The sequence below is a fragment of the Callithrix jacchus genome, chromosome 9 (genome assembly GCF_049354715.1).
Source record: "Callithrix jacchus isolate 240 chromosome 9, calJac240_pri, whole genome shotgun sequence".
Lineage (NCBI taxonomy): Eukaryota > Metazoa > Chordata > Mammalia > Primates > Cebidae > Callithrix > Callithrix jacchus.
In genome coordinates this window covers 71,037,897-71,060,361 of record NC_133510.1, presented here as the reverse complement: position 1 = coordinate 71,060,361, position 22,465 = coordinate 71,037,897, and the positions used below count along the sequence as shown (strand labels likewise).

At 39.7% G+C, this 22,465-nt stretch overlaps 1 protein-coding gene and 1 pseudogene across 5 annotated transcripts in view; one reads left to right on the top strand and one right to left on the bottom strand.

Annotated features, from left to right (window-relative positions):
• The window catches only part of LOC144577633 (uncharacterized), an 88,157-nt gene that overhangs the window by 60,216 nt on the left and 5,476 nt on the right, over positions 1 to 22,465 (bottom strand). The gene's annotated exons all lie outside the window — the stretch shown is intronic.
• Positions 1,382 to 4,823, top strand: LOC100404188 (ER membrane protein complex subunit 3 pseudogene; annotated as a pseudogene).

The following is a 22,465-nucleotide window of genomic DNA, read 5'->3' as shown; positions in this document are numbered from 1 at the left end:
AGAATCATTCCTAGAACCTCAGGAAAGGACTGCAGCCCTGATGACACTTTGGTTTAGGCTTGGTGAGACTAAGCAGAGAAACCATGTGAGCTACTCTGTACCTGGACTCCTGACCACAGAGCCATGAGATAATCAATAGGTATTGTTTTAGGTTGCTATATTTGTGGTAATTTGATTTGTTACACAGCAATAGAAAACGAATATATTTCCCCATGTATGCTTTTATATTTTTATTATACATGTCTGTTTTTAAAAACTACATAAATGTCTCCTGTTATATGTGACATTCTGAAATTACCTTTTTTTCTTTTTTTATTGTACTTTAAGTTCTGGGGTGCATATGCAGATCTTGCAGAATTGTTGCTTAGGTACACACACGCCACAGTGGTTTGCTGTCTCCATCCTCCCGCCACCTACATCAGGTATTTCTCCCAGTGTTATTCCTCCCCAACCTCCCTGCCCCCACTGTCCCTCCCCTAGCTCCTCACCCCACAACAGACCCCAGTGTGTGATGCTCCCCTCTCTGTACCCACGTGTTCTCATTGTTCAACACCTGCCTATGAGTGAGAACATGCAGTGTTCGGTTTTCTGTTCTTGTGTCAGTTTGCTGAGAATGATGGCTTCAGATTCATCCATGTCCCTACAAAGGACATGAACTCATCATTTTTTATGGCTGCATAGTATTCTATGACATATATATGCCACATTTTCTTATCCAGTCTATCATTGATTGGCATTTGAGTTGGTTCCAGGTCTTTGCTATTGTAAACAGTGCCACGATGAACATGGATCAACTAGTTTTTCTAAAAAAATAATGAAATAGACTGTTAGCTAGACCAATAGAGAATAAAAGAAAGAAGATTCAAATAAACACAATCAGAAATGATAAGGGGAATATTGCCACTGACTCCAGAGAAATACCAGCAACCATCAGAGAATATTATGAACACCTCTATGCACATAAACTAGAACATCTAGAAGAAATGGATACATTCCTGGACACATACACCCTTCCAACACTGAGCAAGGAAGAAATTGAATCCCAGAACAGACTATTAATTAGTTCTGGAGTTGAGGCAGTAATAAATAGCCTACAAACAAAAAAAGAAGCCCAGGCCCAGATGAATTCCCAGCTAAACTCTACCAGAGGTACACAGAAGGGCTGGTACCATTCCTACTAAGAAATGGTAAAGGAGGAACCTCCTCCCTACCTCATTCTATGAGGCCAGCATCATCTTGATACCAAAGCCTGGCAGAGATACCAAAAAAACAGAGAGAAACTTCAGACCAATATCTTTGATGAACATCAAGGAAAAAATCCTCAATAAAATACTAGCAATCCAAATCCAGCAGCACATCAAAAAGTTTATCCACCACGATCATGTTGGCTTCATCCCCAACATGCAAGGTTGGTTCAACATGCATGAATCAGTAAATGTGATTCATCACATAAACAGAACGAAAGACAAAGCCAAAAGCCACGTGATTATCTCAACAGATCCAGAAAAAGCCTTTGATAAAATTCAACATCCTTTCATATTTTAAAAAAATCTCAATAAACTAGGTTTTGAAGGAACATACCTCAAAATAATAAGGGCCATATATGAAAAATCCACAGCCAACATCATACTGAATGGGCAAAAGCTGGAAGCATTCTCCCCTTGAAAACCAGCACAAGAAAAGGTTGACTTCCCTCATCACTCCTAGTCAAAATATTATTAGAAGTTCTGGCCAGGGCAATCAGGCAAAAGAAAGAAAGAAATGATATTCAAATAAAAAAGAGGAAGTCAACTGTCTTTGTTTGCAGATGACATAATCCTGTATCTAGAAAACCCAATCAACTCAGCCCAAAAGCTTCATAAGCTGATAAGCAACTTCAGCAAAGTCTCAGGATGCAAAACTAATGTGCAAAAATCACTAGGATTCCTATACACCAACAATAGGCAAGCCAACAGCCAAATCACAAATAACATCTCATTCACAATTGCCATAAAAAGAATAAAATATCTATCAATACAGGCCCTTGTAGGACCTCTTCAAGGAGAGTTGTAAACCACTGCTCAGATAAATCAGAAATGACACTAATAGAAAAACATTCCATGGTTATGAATAGAAAGAATCAATATTGTGGAAATGGCCATACTGTCCAAAATAATTTATAGGTCAGTGCTATTCCCATTAAACTACCATTGATATTCTTGACAGAATTAGAAAAAAAGAACTATTTTAAAATTCATGTGGAACCAAAAAAGAACTCAAGTGGCCAAGACAATCCTAAGCAAAAAGAACAAAGCTGGAAGCATCACACTACCCAAATTCAAACTATACTTTGGGGCTATAGTAACCCAAACAGCATGGTACTTGTACAAGAACAGACACATAGACCAATGGAACAGAATAGAGAACCCAGAAATAATACCACACACCTACAACCATCTGATCTTCAACAAACCTGACAAAAACAAGCAATGGGGAATGGATTTCCTATTTAATAAATGGTGCTGGGAGAACTGGCTAGCCATATGCAGATAGTTGAAACTAGACCCCTTCCTTACCCCATACAAAAATCAACTCAAGATGGATCAAAGACTTAAATGTAAAACCCAAAACTATAAAAAAAACTCTGCAAGAAAACTTAGGCAATACCATTCAGGACATAGGCAAAGGCAAAGATTTCATGACAAAGCTGCTAAAAGCAATTGCAACAAAAGCAAACTTGACAAATGAAATCTAATTAAACTAAAGAGCCCTTGCACAGGAAACACACACACACACACAATAACAACAACAGAAAGATCAACAGAGTAAACCAACAACCTACAGAATGGAAGAAACTTTTTGCAATCTAGGCATCTGACAAAGATCTACTATCCAGCATCTACAAGGAACTTAAACAAATTTACAAGAAAAAAGAAACAACTCTATTAAAAAGTGGGCAAAGGACATAAAGAGACACATCTCAGAAGAAGATATACATACATTGAACAAACATAGGAAAAACAGCTCAACATCACTGATCATTAGAGAAAGGCAAATCAAAACCACAATGAGATACCATCTCATACTAGAATGGCTATTATTAAAAAGTTACAAAATAACAGATGCTAGCAAGATTATGGAGGAAAAAAGAACACTTTTACACTGTTGGTGAGAGTGTAAATTAGTTCAACCATTGTGGAAGACAGTGTGATGATTCCTCGAAGACCTAGAGAGAGAAATACCACTCAACCTAGTGATCCCATTACTGGATATATACTATATATACCCAAAGGGATATAAATCATTCTGCCACAAAGGCACATGCACATGTCTGCTCACTGCAGCATTATTCACGATAACAAAGACATGGAATAAACCCATATACCCATCAGTAATAGACTGGATAAAGAACATGTATATATATATATACACACCATGGAATACTATGCATCCATAAAAAGGAATGAGATTATCTCCTTTGCAGGGACATGGATGGAGCTGGAGGCCATTATCCTTAGCAAACTAACACAGGAACAGAAAACCAAACACCACATGTTCTCACTTATAAATGGGAGCTAAATGATGAGAACACATGGATACACAGTGGGCAACAGCACACACTGGGGCCTGTTGGAGGGTGGGGGTTGGGAAGTGGGAGAGGACCAGGAAGAATAGCTAGTGGATGCTGAGCTTAATACCTGGATGATGAGATGATCTGTGCAGCAAACCACCGTGGCACATGTTTACCTATGCAACAAACCTGCACATGTACCCCTGAACTTAAAATAAAAGTTGGAAATAGAAGGCCGGGCAGCCCAACTGAAGGAAGTATGCTGGGCTCACTGCTGCTGCAGACTTCTGGGCTAGCCAGGCAAAGGGGCGTAAGAAGGCCCGAAGGTGAAGTCGAAGAGAAGCAAGTGCTTCCCGAAGAGAAGATCGCCCATCCCTGGCTGGGAGCCAGCTTTCAGTGAAGGTGGAAGGGCCAGAACTGTTGCTTGACTCCAACATCCCCCTCTAGGTGGTTCTATCCATTGTAATTATCACTTTCTTCATAGGCGTGATCCACCACTATGTGTTCATCCTGCTGCAGAGCGATAAGAAGCCCACCTAGGAATGAGTGTCTGACAGTCAAGTCCTAATTCAAAGCAGAGTCCTCAGGGAAAATGGAAAACACATTCCCAAACAGTCTTTCTCAACATGAAAATATTACTTCAACAAGCCAGAGGATGGAGTTAAAAAAAAAAAAGGAAGGTAGTGCCACCTTCTCCTGTGACTGATCCTACTATGCTGACAGACATGATAAAAGCAATGTAACAAATGTTATTCCTATGATTTTTATTGGTGGATGGATCAACATGACATTCTCAGGCTTTGTCACAACCAAAGTCCCATTTCCCCTGACCCTCCGTTTTTCAGCCTATGTTACAGCAAGGAATTGAACTACTCGCATTACATGCATCCTGGGTGAGTTCTGCATCCAGGTATTTCCTCAATGTATTTGGGCTTCTGCGCATTTACTCTCTGATGCTAGGCCAAGATAATGCCACTGACCAATCATGAATGATGCAAAAGCAGCCATGGCCATGCCCACAGACACAAACAAAGCTTTCAAGACAGAGTGGGAAGCTTTGGAGCTGATGGACCACCAGTGGGCACTAGATGATGTCAAAGAAGAGCTCATGGCAAAAGACCTTCACTTCGAAGGCATGTTCAAAGAGGAATTACAGACCTCTATTTCTTATAATATTCTTACAATTTTTCAATATTTATTCATTTATTCAGCATTCATTTCATTTAAAAATGAAAAGTTTCCAACATACAGCAAAGTTAAAAGAATTTTATAATAAACACCCATATAATCACATCTACATTTTATGATTAACATTGTAATACACATGCCTTTTCACTTTTTATTTTTCCACAGATTATTGGGATACAAAGTGGTGCTTGGTTACATGAGTAAGTTCAAGCTACTGGTAATATATAAAAATCTGGAGGAAGATCCAAGATGGCCGTTTAGGAGCAGCTCAGGATTGTAGCTCCCAGTGAAAGTGCAGAGGGTGAGTGGATGCCGCATTTCCAGATGGATCTTCATTGCCCACAGACCAGGAGATTCCCAGGCGGAGGAGCCCCATGGTCGCCAGCACAGCTGTTTTGGCTGGCATGGCGGTTTTGCCTGCGCCCCGGCGTGGTGGTTCTCCATACAAAATACACTGGTCTGGTTGCCCTTTTAAGCTGGTGATTGGAGCTCCAGGAAGGCAGAGTCACCCATTCATCTGATTAAACAGGAGATTGAAACAGGGAGCCACGCCAGGAGATTCCCAGGCAAAAAAGTGCCACAAATCTTAGCTCCATTGTTTCAGCTGGTGCAGTGGGTTGCTACATGGGAAATCACACAGATCCCAGCACCTTTTCAGCAGGCAACTGGAACACCTGGGAGAGAGTCAACTTTTCAACCTTAAAAAAAGGCTCTGAGGCAGGGAGCCAGGTGATCAGGCTTGGGGGGTTCCACCTACACACACACACACAAAAAAAAAAAAACCAGCAATTGGAAACACTCTGGGTTGAGAGTTTCATGGCAAGTGCAGCTGAACCTGGGACGGTCCAGCTCTGTGGAGGAGGGGCATCCACCATTACCAAGGCACTCCACCCCTACAAAGGTAGTCTGCCATTGCTGAGGCAACCTGCCATTACAAGAGAGAGTCTGCCATTACAGAGCTGGGCCACCATTGCTGAGGCAGTTCAAACCACACCCATGTAAACAGGACTGTAGGAAAGTTCACAGGGCAGCAGGGCAGAGCCCACAGAAGCTCAGCAAAGCCTCTGCAGGCAGAGAGTGACTAGGCTGCCTCCTTGCTGGGCAGGGCAGCCCTGAAAGAAAAGGCAGCAGCACAACAGAAACTCATAAATAAAGCCCTCACTCCCTGGGAAAGAGCACATGGGGAAAAAAGCCAGGGGGGGGTATGAGTTCTGCTGCAGCAGACTTAAACATACCTGCCCAGCAGCTCCGAATGAACAACAGAGCTCACAGCTCAGCACTTGAGCTCCTATAAAGGACAGACTGTCTCAAGTAGCTCCCTGACTCCCGTATATCCAAAGAGTCACCTTAAAAAGGACCGATCAGACTGACATTTGGCAGGCATCATTCTGGGACAAAGATAGCAGAAGAAGAAACTGGTAGCAACCCTTACTGTTCTGCAGCTGTTGCAGGTGATCCCCAGGCAAGCAGGGCCTGGAGTGGACCTCAGCAATCCTACAGCAGAGGGGCCAAATGGCTAGAAGGAAAACTAAGAAACAGAAATAACTTCATCATCAACAAACTGGATGTTCACTCAGAGACCCAATCTGAAAATCAGCAACTACAAAGACGACAGGTGGATAAATCCACAAAGATGGGAAGAAACCAGCACAAAAAGAAGGAAAACACCCGAAACCAGAACACATCTCCTCCTACAAGGGATCACAACTCCTCACCAGCAAGGGAACAAAGCTGGATGGAGAATGAGTGTGATGAAATGACAGATGCAGACTTCAGAAGGTGGGTATGAGAAACTTCTGTGAGCTGAAAGAACATGTTCTAACCCAATGCAAAGAAACTAAGAACCTTGAAAAAAGATTTGACAAAATGCTAACGAGAATGGACAACTTAGAGAGGAATATAAGTGAATTGATGGAGCTGAAAAACATAACACAAGAACTTAGCAAAGCATGCACAAGTTTCAACAGCCAAATTGACCAAGCAGAAGAAAGGATATCAGATGTCGAAGATCAACTCAATGAAATAAAATGAGAAAAACTTCCCCAACCTAGCAAGGCAGGCCAATATTCAAGTCCAGGAAATACAAAGAACACCACAAAGATATTCCTCAAGAAGAGCAACCCCAAGGCACATAATCGTCAGATTCGCCAGGGTTGAAATGGAGGAGAAAATGCTAAGGGCAGCCAGAGAGAAAGGTCAGGTTACCCACAAAGGGAAGCCCATTAGACTCACAGCAGATTTCTCAGCAGAAATCCTACAAGCCAGAAGAGAGTGGGGGCCAATATTCCACACCCTTAAAGAAAAGAATGTTCAACCCAAAATTTCATATCCAGCCAAACTAAGCTTCATAAATGAAGGAAAAATAAAATCCTTTGCAAACAAGCAAGTACTCAGAGATTTTGTCACCACCAATCCTGCTTTACAAGAGCTCCTGAAAGAGGCACTACACATAGAAAGAAACAACCAGTACCAGCCACTCCAAAAACATACCAAATGGTAAAGAGCATCAACAAAATGAAGAATCTGCATCAACTAATGGGCAAAACAGCCAGCTAGCATCAAAATGGCAGTATCAAATTCACACACAACGATATTAACTCTAAATGTAAACGGACTAAATGCCCCAATCAAAAAACACAGACTGGCAAATTGGATAAAAAGCCAAAACCCAGCAGTGTGCTGTATACAGGAAACCCATCTCACATGCAAGGATACGAAAAGGCTCAAAATACAGGGATGAAGGAAGATTTGCCAAGCAAATGGAGAGCAAAAAGAAGCAGGAGTTGCATTCTCATCTCTGATAAAACATACTTTAAAGCAACAAAGATCAAAAGAGACAAAGAAGGACATTACATAATGGTAAAAGGATTGATACAACAAGAAGAGCTAATGATCCTAAATATATACACACCCAATACGGGAGCACCCAGATACATAAGGTAAGTTCTTAATGCATTACAAAGAGTCTTAGACTCCCACACAATAATAGTGGGAGACTTTAACACCCCATTGTCAATATTAGATGGATCAACCAGACAGAAAAGTAACAAGGATATCCAGGACTTGAACTCACACCTGGAACAAACAAACCTTATAGACATTTACAGAACTCTCCACCCCAAAGCCACAGAATATACATTCTTCTCAGCACCACATCACACCTACTCTAAAACTGACCAAGTAAATAACTCCTCGGCAAATGCAAAAGAAAGGAAATCATAACAAACAGTCGCTCAGACCACAGTGCAATCAAGTTAGAACTCAGAATTCATAAACTAACTCAGCGCTGCACAGCTTCATGGAAACTGAACAACTGGCTCTTGAATGTTGACTGGATAAACAATGAAATGAAGGCAGAAATAAAGATGTTCTTTGAAACCAATGAGAACGAAGACACAACACACAAAAATCTCTGGGACACATTTAAAGCAGTCTCTAGAGGAAAATATATAGCAATAAGTGCCCATATGAGAAGAGTGGAGAGATCCAAAATTGACACCCTATCATCAAAATTGAAAGAGCTAGAGTAGCAAAATAAAAAAACTCAAAACCTAGCAGAAGACAAGAAATAACTAAGATCAGAGCAGAACTGAAGGAGATGAAGACACAAAAAACCCTTCAAAAAATCAATAAATCCAGGAGCTTGTTTTTTGAAAAGATCAACAAAATAGAAGGACCACTAGCCAAATTAATAAGAAAGAAAAGAGAGAATAACCAAATAGATGCAATAAAAAACGATAAAGGGGATATCACCACAGATTCCACAGAAATTCAACCATCATCAGAGATTATTACAAACAACTCTGTGCACATAAACTAGTAATCCTGGAAGAAATGGATAAATTCCTGGACACTTGCCTTCTCCCAAGCCTAAACCAGGAAGAAGTTGAAACCCTGAATAGACCAATAACAAGATCGGGAGTTGAGGCAGCAATTAAGAGCCTACCACACAAAAAAAGCCCAGGTCCAGACAGGTTCACAGCTGCATTCTACCAGACACACAAAGAGGAGCTGGTACCATTCCTCCTGAAACTATTCCAAATAATCCAAAAAGAGGGAATCCTTCCCAAATCATTTTATGAGACCAACATCATCCTGATACCAAAACCCGGCAGAGACTCAACAAGAAAAGAAGACTTCAGGCCAGTATCCATGATGAACATAGACACAAAAATCTTCAATAAAATACTGGCAAGCTGATTGCAACAGCACATCAAAAAGCTTATCCACCATGATCAAGTCAGATTCATCCCAGGGATGCAAGGCTGGTTCAACATACGCAAGTCTATAAACATAATTCACCACATAAACAAAACCAAAGACAAAAACCACATGATTATCTCAATTAATACAGAGAGGGCCTTTGACAAAACTCAATGCTAAAAACCCTCAATAAACTAGGTATCGATGGAACGTATCTCAAAATAATAAAAGCTATTTATGACAAACCAACAGCCAATATCATACTGAATGGGCAAAAACTGGAAGCATTCCCTTTGAAATCTGGCACTAGACGAGGATGCCCTCTCTCACCACTCCTATTCAATATAGTACTGGAAGTTCTAGCCAGAGCAATCAGGCAAAAAAAAGAAATAAAGGGTATTCAAACAGGAAAGGAGGAAGCCAACTTGTCTCTATTTACAGATAACATAATTGTATATCCAGACCCCATTGTCACAGCCCAAAATCTCCTGAAACTGATAAGCAACTTCAGCAAAGTCTCAGAATACAAAATCAATGTGCAAAAATCACAAGCATTCCTATACACCAATAACAGACTGAAAGAGAGCCAAATCAAGAATGAACTGCCATTCACAATTGCTACAAAGAGAATAAAATACCTAGGAATACAACTAACAAGGAACGTAAAGGACCTCTTCAAGGAGAACTACAAACCACTGCTCAACAAAATAAGAGAGGACACAAACAGATGGAGAAACATTCCATGCTCATGGTTAGGAAGAATCAATATCGTGAAAATGGCCATACTGTAGTAACTTACAGATTCAAACTATCCCCATCAAGCTACCAATGACCTTCTTCACAGAACTGGAAAAAACCACCTTAAACTTCATATGGAACCAAAAGAGACCCCGCATAGCCAAGTCAATTCTAAGTAAAAAGAACACAGCGGAAGGTATCACACTACCAGACTTCAAACTATGCTACAAGGCTACAGTAATCAAAACAGCATGGTACTGGTACCAAAACAGAGATGCAGACCAATGGAACAGAACAGAGGCCTCGAAGGCAACACAACATATCTACAACCATACAATCTTTGACAAAGCTGACAAAAACAAGCAATGGGGAAAGGATTCCCTGTGTTGGAAAAACGGGCTAGCTATGTGCAGAAAGCAGAAACTATACCCCTTCCTGACACCTTACACTAAAATTAACTCCAGATGGATTAAAGACTTAAACGTAAGACCTAACACCATAAAAACCCTAGAAGAAAAATCTAGGCAAAACCATTCAGGACATAGGAGTAGGCAAGGACTTCATGAACAAAACACCAAAAGCATTGGCAACAAAAGCCAAAATAGACAAATGAGACCTAATCAAACTCCACAGTTTCTGCACGGCAAAAGAAACAGTCATTAGAGTGAATCGGCAACCAACAGAATGGGAAACATTTTTGCAGTTTACCCATCTGACAAAGGGCTGATATCCAAAATTTACAAAGAACTAAAACAGATTTACAAACACGCCCATTCAAAAGTGGGCAAAGGATATGAACAGACTCTTTACAAAAGAAGACATACATGAGGCCAACAATCATATGAAAAAATGCTCATCATCACTGGTCATTAGAGAAACGCAAATCAAAACTACATTGAGATACCATCTGACGCCAGTTAGAATGGCGATCATTAAAAAATCTGGAGACAACAGATGCTGGAGAGGATGTGGAGAAATAGGAACGCTTTTACACTGTTGATGGGAGTGTAAATTAGTTCAACCATTGTGGAAGACAGTGTGGCGATTCCTCAAGGACCTAGAAATAGAAATTCCATTTGATCCAACAATCTCATTACTGGGTATATACCCAAAGGATTATAAATCATTCTATTTTAAAGACACATGCACATATATGTTCATAGTGGCATTGTTTACAATAGCAAAGACCTAGAATTAACCCAAATACCCATCAACGATAGACTGGACAAGGAAAATGTGGCACATATACACCATAGAATACTATACAGCCATAAAAAATTATGAGTTTATGTCCTTTGTACAAATATGGATGAATCTGGAAACCATCATTCTCAGCAAACTGACACAAGAACAGAAAATCTAAGAGTGCATGTTCTCACTCATAGGCAGGTGTTGAACAATGAGAACACATGGACACAGGGAGGGGAGCATCATGCACTGAGGTCTGTTGGGGGATGCCAAGGGAGAGATAGCGGGGGGTGAGGAGGTCAGGGAGGGATAACATGGGGAGAAATGCCAGATATAGGTGAAGGGGAGGAAGACAGCAAATCACACTGCCACATGTGTACCTATGCAACTATATTGCATGTTCTTCACATGTACCCCAAAACCTAAAATGCAATTAAAAGAAAAAAAAAAAAAAAAAAAAAAAAAAATATATATATATATATATATATATATATATATATCTTAGCAGAAATCCAGTCTTTGGAGGAAGCATTGTTAATTATAACTAGGTATTATGTACAGTCAGCCTGACATCTAACCACAGGAAACTCCTGTTTTCGTGGGATCCAAACACCCTGTGTTTTACCATTAGTTTTGCTAGTATTGTTAACTTTCATTATACAAGTAAACCATTTCCACTACCAAAGGTTTAGAAACTTTAGTAGGTGTAGGTTTAGGTTTAGGATGAATAAAATGAATCTCCCCGTATTGTTCATTTTGAGCCTACATAGGCATAGAGAGCAAATATGTCAAAACCTTACTCAAACAAACTTTTTTCAAAGTGAATATCCAGGGCCAGGAAAGACTCAGCAAACCTTCTATATCCCTTAATTCTGTCCAGTGAAAATCAGTGACCCTGAGGCACTGCCAGATTCTAAAGTGCCTTTGGGATCATCAGAGACAGGTTATAAATAATACAAATCTTGATCTGCATGTCAGTATATCAAATCTATCAAATCTATTGACAAATCAGTGGTGCTATACTGGAAATGGCTACTTCCTTGGATGAAAGACCTTATTTCCCAGTTGCTCAGAACAAAAGATAATTTACATACTGCTATAAGAAGGAAGAAACAGCAATTGTTAGTAGACACACAGATAAGGGTGCCCAAGAATAATTTTGTCTGGATTAAAGGTCCCAGGGAAGTGACGGGATGCCATTTCTGTACCAAGAGGTGAATATTTGCATGTTGAATGCAGTAATTAAGAACAAAAGACTCTTGACTCCACAAATTAAACCACCTGTTTTGTCTTAAAAAAAAAAAAAGTTGGAAATAAAGAAATGCATATATGTATTCATATTCTGATGTTCAAAGAAACTAATTTGCCCAGTGCCACACAGCTAGAAATTTAAAGACAATGAAGAGCCAGGATTTATCCTCAAGTTTACTTAAATCTAAAGTATTTTTAAAGAATAAAACAGGCTGGGGGCAGTGGCTCATGCCTGTAATCCCAGCACTTCGGGAGATCAAGGTGGGTGGATCACGAGGTCAGGAGTTCAAGATCAGCCTGACCAACAAGGTAAAACCCTGTCTCTACTAAAAATACAAAAATTAACCAGGTGTGGTGGCACGTGCCTGTAATCTCAGCTACTCCAGGAGGGCAAGGCCAGGAGAATCACTTGAACCCAGGAGGCGGAGGTTGCAGGGAGCCGAGATCCCGCCACTGCACTCCAGCCTGGGTGACAGAGCAAGGTTCCATCTCAAAAAAAAAAAAAAGAATAAAACAAAATACTTTGCACATTGCCTGTTTGAAACACACACACACATTATATATATATGAAACACAAAAGCATAATATCATATATCTATATCCATCTATCTACCTATCGTCCATATCCATAGACATGTAATCATTCACAGCTCATTTATCCTGACCTTGGGAAAACAAAGAAGGTGATATTTTACTTCTCAACAGAACTGAAAAAAGAAATTCCTTTTGATTTAGACTCATTGTACTTGAAGCCTTCTGTAATTTTGGACCATCAGGACACCATGAAGTCAGGGAACTCCTTTTAGTGTTGAGAAATAAATCAGAGTCTCTAAATTACAGGAAACAAAATGAAGACAGTTCTGTAATCCGATTAATCAGATTGGACAGGTTGCATCGTCATTTTTACTGACACAGAAACAAGATGAAGACTATCACAAACTGCCGGCAGATTAGGAAGGCCTAGGAGATGTGGAGTTTGGCTGAGCAGGTCTGATTGCTAAGAATAAAGCCTGGGCCTGCTTTCTGTCTTCCTGCCCCTTCTTCTCTCTTTCCATCTTTCTTTAATGCAGCCTAAGAAGCAAGTTATGTAGAATAAGTGTTAAAAGAAACATGCAAAATTATACTTCGACTTTCTTTTTAAGATTGAAATTATTTCTTTGTAACATAAATCCCAAATATCACATTTTTAAAATACCGTTGGGTAACTATAGTAACTTGGTAAATGAAACATGCAAAGCTCAAGGTCGTAAGTCTAGAGAAGGCATTCGAATAAATATGCCAGCATCTTCAGACCTTATGGCTAGGACACTACTGCCACCTTGTGGTTCAACTTTAGAATGAAAAGTTTTGACTATTCCATGTTGCCTCAAATCATAGGGGCTTCTTTTTGGGTTTGTTTTTCCTTCCAACTTTGATTTTAGGTTCAGAGGGGACATGTGCAGAATTGTTACATGGGTAAATTTCATGTCACTGGAGTTTGCTGTACAAATGATTTCGTCATCCAGGTAGTGAGCATAGTACCAGACAGGCAGTTTTTCAATCCCATCCTCCAACTTCAAGTAGGTCCCAGTGTCTATTGTTCTCCTATTTGTGTCCATGTGTCCTCAGTGTTTACCTCTCACTTATAAATGAGAACACGCAGGATTTAGTTTTCTGTTTCTGTATTAAACGCTTAGGATAATTGCCACCAGCTGCATCCATGTTGCTGCAAAAGCCGTGATTTCATTCTTTTTCATGGCAGCATAGCATTCTATGATGTATATGCACCACGTTTTCTTTCTCCAGTACACTGTTAATAGGCATCTAGGTTGATTCCCTGTGTTTGTTATTGTGAAAAGTGCTGTGATGAACATATGCATGCATGTGTCTTAATGGTCGAATCAGAGTTTTGATAGTCAATTTTAAGCAGCTCACCAAAGCTGTGGCTTGAGAGGCAGAGAGAGTTGTTATAGATCTCAGAGAAATGTCAGCAGAACAGCAGCCTTGGACAGAGACAGAACTGTAGTCAGCCAGGTTTTTCTTTCAGGTCTCCCAGGTTTGGGAGCAGAGAGGCTGAAGAAAAGATTTAAGTAACAAGAAAACCTGGAGTTGAGTAGCACCTACAGATCAGTGAGCAGCTCCAGCGTGATTGTACAGAAGAACTAACAGGCATTGGAGTCAAGCCAAGAGAACAGGCACAGATTTCTCATGTGCTGTGTAGAATTATGAAAAGTGTATCCAGGAGGTAAGATTTGATGCATACAGATAAATGATCAAAATCGGTCATTCATTGTCTGACAGTGAATAAGTTACTTCTCTGCCCATTAGTTGCCTTATTTATAGAATAGTGACAATTCTAGTAACTACTTCAGTGAATTTTCACCATGGTTAAATAGTGATAACAATAAAAATAATAACAAGATTGAGTCCTTCCCATGTGCCATATGCTATTTTAAGTGTTTTACACTGATTATCTCATTTCTTCCCACAAAAAGAATAAGAGCATATAAAGCTCTTAGCTATTACTATGTCAGTAGTTTGTACTCAATAAATGACCATTTATAAGTCTGTAAAGTTTTCTCTGTATCTCAACCAAGTAGGGAAAACACATTTTTTAAGCAGCTCGGCCAATAACAATTGTTTTCCACTCACTGTACTTGGCTCTGGGTATATAGAGAAGAGGAGGAGAGAGTCTCTGCCTTTAAGACACTCGCCTTGTAATGAGGAATAAAGTTATTCCTTATTCAACTGAGTAATGAGGAATAACTTTATTCCTCATTCTACCAGTGTGACAAGTTATAGTTATATTCTACCAGTGTGACAAGATTGCTATGGGAGTTCAAAGGAGGAAAATTCAAGCTGTAGCAAGTGGTCAGGGAAACAGTTACAGGAAAGATACCATTTGACCCTGCCTTATCTAGACAAGCAAGTCTTTTTTTTTTTTAGATGGAGTTTCACTCTCGTTGCCCAGGCTGGAGTGCAATGGTGCAATCTCGGCTCACGGCAACCCCTGCCTCCTAGGTTTAAGCAATTGTCCTACCTCAGCCTCCTGAGTCGCTGGGATTACAGGCATGTGTCACCTTGCCTAGCTAATTTTTTGTATTTTTAGTAGAGATGAGATTTCTCCATGTTGGTCAGGCTGGTCTCAAACTCCCAACCTCAGGTGATCTGCCCGCCTCAGCCTCCCAAAGTTCTGGGATTACAGGTGGAAGTCACCGTGCCCGTCGATAAGCAAGTCTTAGAACGAAGAGTGGCAGAAGTCTTCCAGGCAGAGGAACCAGTTTAGTAAAGGGAGAGAGATGTGAACAGGTAGCACTTGAGATTAAGATCATGAACTCAGTAGCCAAACAGAGTTGAATTTGAATCCTAACTCTGCTCCTCACCTGCTGTACCTTGGTGATCTTGGGAAAGCTATTTCTCTTTGTTTCCTTGCCTGGAAAATTGGCTTTGATAATTGTTCTCTATGTTAGGTTGCTTGTGAGGATTAAATGAGATGTTCACATAACATTTAGCATATTGCCTAGCGCACTTGTGCTGTGTTATTAATATATTTCCCTCTGTCTAGGTTGTCATCAGTTGAAAAAAACTGAACTACCTGTTAATTGTCAGCTTTTTTCTTTTTTGACAAGCAGAATAAACCACATTAAATATACACATTCAATTGTAAAATGCAGCTGAATCTCAGAAACACCAAAGTATGATAAATGTGCATCTTCAAATCAAGGAAAGTATATTATCATCATTATAAGGACCAGTCTGCAAAGAATCTTTCATACGATGGTGAATATTTAGATGTGATCCTACTGTTAAAATCTTTCCTTTCTTGGTGGTTTCTAGATATGTTGTAGCTCTTAAATCATGCATTAAGTTTAGTGTGTAGTTAGTTGTGTCTGTCTCCCCTGTTAATATGTGGTTTCTGCGTAACATGTCCCAGCACGTTGTGGGCAATTTGTAGACTATGAAATTAGATGGAATTGGACAAAGTTGGGGGTGGCATAGGATGAGAGGTGATCGTAGAGCCCCAGGCCAGAACTCAGAGGAATGGGCCATAAGCTTGGTGCCAAATGAATGCAACAAGCAGTTTCTTTCTTTTTATTTATTATTATATTTTAAGTTCTGTGATGCATGAGCAGAACATGCAGGTTTGTCATATAGGTATACACGTGCCATGGTGGTTTGCTGCACCCATCCACCTGTCATCTACATTAGGTATTTCTCCTAACGCTATCCCTCCCCTAGCCACCCACCCCCAACAGGCCCCAGTGTGTGATGTTCCCCTCCCTGTGTTCATGTGTTCTCATTGTTCAACTCCCACTTATGAGTGAGAACATAAAGTGTTTGGTTTTCTATTCTTGTGTTAGTTTGCTGAGAATGATGGTTTCCAGCTTCATCATGTCCCTGCAAAGGATATTAACCCATTCTTTTTATGGCGGCATAGTATTCCATGGTGTGTATGTGCCACATTTTCTTTATAGAGTCTATCACTGATGGGCATTTGGGTTGGTTCCAAGTCTTTGCTATTGTGAACAGTGCCACAATAAACATGGGTGTGCATGTGTCTTTATAAAAGAATGATTTATACTCCTTTGGGTATATACCCAGTAATGGGATTGCTGGGTCAAATAGTATTGCTAGTTCTAGATCCTTGAGGAATCGCCACACTGTCTTCCACAATGGTTGAACTAATTTACACTCCCACCAACAGTGTAAAAGTGTTCCTATTTCTTCACATCTTCTCCAGCATCTGTTGTTTGCTGACTTTTTAATGAATGCCATTCTAACTGGCACGAGATGGGATCTCAATGTGGTTTTGATTTGCATCTCTCTAATAACCAGTGATGATGAGCTTTGTTTCACATGTTTGTTGGCTGCATAAACATCTTCTTTTAAGAAATGTCTGTTCATATCCTTTGCCCACTTTTTGATGGGGTTGTTGGTTTTTTTCTTGTAAATTTGTTTGAGTTCTTTGTAGATTCTGGATATTAGCCCTTTGTCAGATGGGTAGATTGCAAAAATGGTTTCCCATTCTGTAGGTTGCCTGTTCACTCTGATGATAGTTTCTTTTGCTGTGGAGAAGCTTTTTAGTTTAATTAGATCCCGTTTGTCTATTTTGGCTTTTGTTGCCATTGCTTTTGGTGTTTTAGTCATAAAGTCTACGCCCATGCCTATGCCTTGAGTGGTATTGCCTAGGTTTTCTTCTAGGGTTTTTATGGTGTTAGGTCTTACATTTAAGTCTTTAACTCATCTTAAGTTGAATTTTTATATATGGTGTAAGAAACGGGTCCAGTTTCAGTTTTCTGCACATGGGTAGCCAGTTTTCCCAGTACCATTTATTAAATAGGGAATCCTTTCCCCATTGCTTATTTTTGTCAGGTTTGTCAAGGGTCGGGTGGTCGTAGATGTGAACAAGCAGTTTCTTGTTCATCTCCCCTCTCTGTGTCTTTGATAATCTTAAAAAAGCAATAAATACAGCACCAGAAGCATCAGCACCCAGAAAGTTATTAAAAAGGCAAAATTTCAGGCTGCACCCAGGACCTTCTGAATCAGAAACTTAGGATGCCTGTCTAACAACCTCCTAGGTGGCTCTGGTGCTTCTCGTTCAGACCAGGACTACACTTTGAGAAGCACTGCACTAGAGTAAGCTGAACTTCTTCCAGTCCCAGGCTTCAGCCAGGGACAATTGTTCTGGTGGTGCTTGGCCCCTCCTAGTCCGTCTCTAATGCAACAGGGAAGTCAGCCTTGGTGCCCAGAAGCTGTGAGCCTCTCCAGTCCGCTGCCTCCTCAGCTGCGGCTCCTCTTTCTGTGTGGCATTCTCTACGTCCACAATGACACTGAAATTGTGTCCGGGACAGAAGCCGCTGTGAGCCCATTGAGCATCATTAGCCAGAGGACAGGATGACTGGGGAGTGATGTGCTACCTGGCCTTTCGGGGTCTCCTTACTGCAAGTCAACACCTGTCTCTTCAGGCCCCAAAAACTTCTCCCTCAGAAACTCTCACAGATCACACAAAGCTTAGTTGAAGCAGAAGCAGCTCCCCGGTGTCTGAGCCCAGGAACAATTGCTGAGGGCCAGGATGTCCTGTGCCTTACCCTCCATCACCCACAGACTTTTGAAGAAACTGGTCAGATGCCCACCTTGTTTTCAGCTTCTTCTCAGAAGAAATATCAGAAATGCAAAAAAGGAAGCAAATGCCCTTGAGGCTTTCCTAGTGAGCTCCAGCCTGACCTGCCAGAGTCAATTAAACACACAAACTGCCCTTGGCCTCATTGACTGCAACTGTTTCATAGCTAGCAGGGTGAATACTCTAAATTTATAGAATATTTGTTTACTTGTATGGAAGAGGGATCTAAATAGTCAAAACTCTGAGCTATAAGCATTGAACGAAAGCACATATCTCAATATTGGGTTAAACAGGCATGGAATTTGATTGTTGGGGTGTTTGGACAGAATAGGCTCCTGTTTCCTGTAACTGTTCTTACCACCTTTCTATTGCTGTATTGTTGTAACAAATACCTCTCTGTCGACCTCCATCCCTGATTCATACAGTCTTTTATTGCATAGCTCACAAATGTTACTGTTAACTGCAAAGCAGCTTCACAAGGACAGGGACCAGTCTCCTCCAGGTATTGTTACATGGGTATATTGCATCCAGGTAGTGAGCTTAGTACCCAACAGATAGCTTTTCAACCCAAGCCCCGCTCTGTCCCTTCCCACTCTAGTAGTCCCCACCTAGTGTCTGTTGTTCCCATGTTTCTGTTCATGAGTGCCCAATGTTTCACTCACACCAGTGAGAACATGCAGTATTTGGTTTTCTGTTCCTGTATTAATTTCCTTAGGATTATGGCCTCCATTTCCATCCATGTTGCTGCAAAGGATGTGACTTTATTCATTTTTATGGCTACCTACTATTCCATGGTGTATGTACCACATTTTCTTTATCCAGTCCATCATTGATGAGCATCTAAGTTGATTCCATGTCTTTACTATTGTGAATAGTGCAGCAGTGAACATAGGCATGCATGTTTCCTTTTGGTAGAATGATTTATTTTCCTTTGGGTAGATACCCAATAATGGAACTGCTGGATCAAATAATAGCTCTTTTTAAGTTCTTCAAGAAATCTCCAAACTGTTTTCCACAATGGCTGAACTAATTTACATTCCCATCAACAATGTAGAAGTGTTCTGTTCTCTAGCAATCATGTTCATTATTACTGGAATTTAAAAAAAAAGAAGAAGAAGAAGTGATCTCTTTTCTCCACAGCCTTACCAGCATCTGTTATTATTGTTGTTGTTGTTGTTGTTATTATTATTATTATTATTATTATTATTATATAGATGGAGTCTTGCTCTGTCACCCAGGCTGGAGTGCAGTGGCACAATCTCGGCTCACTGCAACCTCCACCTCTTGAGTTCAAGCAATTATCTTTCCTCAGCCTCCCAAGTAGCTGGGATTACAGGCATCTACCACCATGTCCAGCTAAGTTTTGTATTTTTAGTAGAGATGGGATTTCACCATATTGGCCAGGCTGGTCTTGAACTCCTGACCTCAGGTGATCTGCCTGCCTCAGCCTCCCAAAGTGCTGGGGATTATAAGCATGAACCACCACTCCCTTTATTTTACTTGTTGGTAATAGCCATTCCAACCGGTGTGAGATGGTGTCTCATTGTAATTTTGATATGCATTTCTCTGATGATGAACATTCTTTAAATATGTTTGCTTGTGTGTGTTCTTTCAAGAAATGTCTGTTCATGTCCTTTGTCCATTTTTCATGGGTTTTGTTTTGCTTTGTTTTGTTTGCTTGCCAGTTTAAGTTTCTTATAGAGTCCTGGTGTTAGACCTTTGTCAGGTGCATAGTTTGCAAATATTTTCTCCCATTCTGTGGGTAATCTGTTTACTGACGGTTTCTTTTGCTGTGCAGAATCTCTTTAGTTTAATTAGTCCCACTGGTCCATTTTTGTTTTTGTTGCAATTGCTTTTGGGGACTTAGTCAAAAATTCTTTGTCACAGTTGATGTCAAGAAGGGCATTTCCTAGGTTTTATTATAGAATTTTTTTCAATTTTTATGTTTATTTTTTAATTTTTTAAAATTTTTGTGGGTGCGTATTAGATATACATACTTATGACATACATGAGATGTTTTCATACAGGTATGCAATGTGAAATAAGGTCATCATGGATAATGGGGTATTCGTCCCCAGAAGCATTTATCCTTTAAGTTACAAACAATGCATTGACACTCTTTAAATTATTTTAAAATGTACGATTAAGTTGTTTTTTATTATAGTCACCCTAATTTGCCATCAAATAGTAGATCTTATTCATTCTTTCTATTTTTTATATCCATTAACTATCCTCACCTCCCCAACAGTCCCCACTACCCTTCCCAGCCTTTCCTCCATGAGTTCTATTGTTTTGATTTTTAGATCCCACAAATAAGTAAGAATGTGCAGTGTTTGTCTTTCTGTGCCTGGCTTATTTCATTTAGCATAATAATCTCCAGTGCCATTTGTGTTGTTGCAAATGGCTGGATCTCATTATTTTTATGGCTGAGTAGTACTCCATTGTGTATATGTACCACATTTTCTCTATCCATCCATCTGTTGATGGACACTTAGGTTGCTTCCAAATCTTAGTAAACAGTGCTAGAAGCAATGTAGGAGTGCAGATATCTCTTCTATACACTGGTTTCCTTTCTTTAGAGTGTATCTTCTAGGATTTTTATAGGTTGAAGTCTTGAATTTAAAACTTTAATTCATCTTTAATTTTTTTATATAGGGAAAGGTAAGGGTCTGCTTTAATTCTTCTGCATATGGCTAGCTAGTTATCCCAGTACCATTTACTGGATAGAGAGTTATTTTACCATTGCTTGTTTTTGTTGGTCTTGTCAAAGAGCAGATGGTTTTAAGTGGAAGGCTTTATTTCAGAATTTTCTATTCTGTTCCATTTGTCTGTGTGTCTGTTTTTGTACTGATACCATGCTGTTTTGGTTACTATAGCTTTATAGTTAAGTCAGATAGTGTGATGTCTCTGGCTTTGTTCTTTTTGCTGGGGGTTGGTTTTGCTATTCAGGCTATTTTTGTTGTTTTTCCATTTGAATTCAGAATAGTTTTTGCTAATTCTGTGAAGAATTACATTGGCAATTTGATAGGAATAGTGTTGAATCTGTAAGTTGCTTTGGGGAATATGGCCATTTTAACAATATTGATCTTGCAATTCATAAACATGGATTTTTTTCACTTATTCGTGCCATCTCTGGTTGCTTTGAGCAGTGATCTGTAGTTCTCCTTGTAGAAATCTTTCGCCTCTCCTTGGTTAGCTCTATTCCTTGGCATTTCATTTTCTTTGTGGCAGTTGCAAATGGGATTGCATTGTTGATTTAACTCTCAGCTTGAATACTATTGATGTATAGAAATGCTACTGGTTTTGCATACTGATTTCGTATCCTGAAGCCTTACTAAAACTGTTTTTGTCAGTTCTATTAACCTTTTGGCACAGTCTTTAGGGTTTTCTGAATTTTAAAATGAGTGTCTGGATGCTGCGGAAGATGAGAATGTGCCAGTTAGGAGGCTTTGGCAATAGTGCATGAGATATATAGTATGGCTTGCCTTAGAGATGATAAGAAGTGATCAGATTTATGATACTCTGTAAAGGTACAGCCAATACATCTATCTGATGTTAGATTAAAAAAACAGGAAGTAATCGTTATTCTAAGGTTTTGGAGCAACTGGATGAGTGGTAGCACAATTTAATGTGATGGGAGGTAATAGATTTTGGGTGTGGGTGGAATTAAAAATTTACTTTTGAGAAATGTCTGTTCATGTTCTTTGCCCAATTTTTAATTGAATTGTTTTCTTTTCTTGTTTATTTATTTAAGTTTCTTATAGATTCTGCATATTAGTCCTTTGTCAGATGCATAGTTTGCAAATATTTTCTCCCATTCTATAGGTTATCTGTTTACTCCGTTGAGGATTTTTGCTGTGCAAAAACTCTTTAACTAAGCCAATAAACATATGAAAAAATCTGCAACATCACTAATCATCAAAGAGATCCAAATCAAAACCATAATGGGACATCTCATCTCACACCAGTCAGAATGGCCATTATTAAGTCAAAAGATATCATATGCTGGCTTATACACTGCTCATGGGGATGCAGATTAGGTCAGCTCCTGTAGAAATCAGTTTGAAGATTTCTCAAAGAACTAAAAATAGAACTTTCATTTGACCCAGAAATCTCATTACTTTGTATATACCCAAAGGAAAATAAATTATTCTAACAAAAAGACACATGCATTTGTATGTTCATTGCAGAACTATTCACAATAGTAAAGACATGAAATCAACCTAGATGCCCAGCAATAGTGAATG